The 790-nt window shown below is 35.2% G+C and overlaps 1 non-coding gene across 1 annotated transcript; it reads right to left on the reverse strand.

Annotated features, from left to right (window-relative positions):
• Positions 1–337: 337 nt before the first annotated feature.
• Positions 338–444, reverse strand: LOC149516532 (small nucleolar RNA R71). The gene has a single exon (XR_016346015.1). It is a non-coding gene; the product is annotated as a small nucleolar RNA R71 (small nucleolar RNA).
• Between the last annotated feature and the right edge of the window lie 346 nt (positions 445–790).

Raw genomic sequence — 790 nt, forward strand, 5'->3', positions numbered from 1 at the left:
AAAGACTATGCTATCCCATAGTTAGATGGTTTCTAGCCTTCCATAAAACGGCCAACCATTCAAGCCTACAACTTCGAGATCAAGCCATCTATCATCCAAATGGTCCAAACTTTTGTATAGTTTGGAGGCTTACCAAGCAATGTCCTAACTTTTATCTTTTTAATTTTCTTGAATTGTTGAAACTTTTAAGCAATACAATTAGACTATGGTTTTTCCTATTTTTTCTTAGGGATAAGGCAAAAATTGGCTGGTTTATCTTCCACTAGGCTCCATAACAACTTGGGACGATTTAGAGCATAAATTTCTAGCAAAGCTTGTCTCACCAACTGACATAATAAGGATAAATAATGACATTACAACATTCCAACATCTAAATGGAAAGACCTTTTATGATGCTTAGGAAAGTAATAAAGATTTGCTAAGAAAATGTCCCCATTATGGTTTGCCTAAATGGTTACAAGTACATATATTCTACAATAGGTTGGCAACACAAACTAGAACCACCATTGACTCAACTACTAGAGGAGATTTGATGAACAAGCCCATTAATAAGGTTTATGAACTGATAAAGAAGATGGTGACAAACAATTACTAGTAGGCCATCGAAAGAAAGATCTAAAAGAAAGCATATAGAGTCTATAAGCTTGACACTTTGATGACCCTTACATTTTAACTAGTTGCCTTGACCAAGAAGATAGAAGCCTTAAAAACCCTGTCTACCATAGCCCCAATCCAAGCCATTCAAACCTCATTTTTAACTTGAGAAATCTATGAAGGAACCCATTTAGCT

This window comes from Durio zibethinus, chromosome 10 (genome assembly GCF_047325235.1).
Source record: "Durio zibethinus cultivar Kanyao isolate XHJ-2024 chromosome 10, ASM4732523v1, whole genome shotgun sequence".
NCBI classification, from domain to species: Eukaryota; Viridiplantae; Streptophyta; class Magnoliopsida; order Malvales; family Malvaceae; genus Durio; species Durio zibethinus.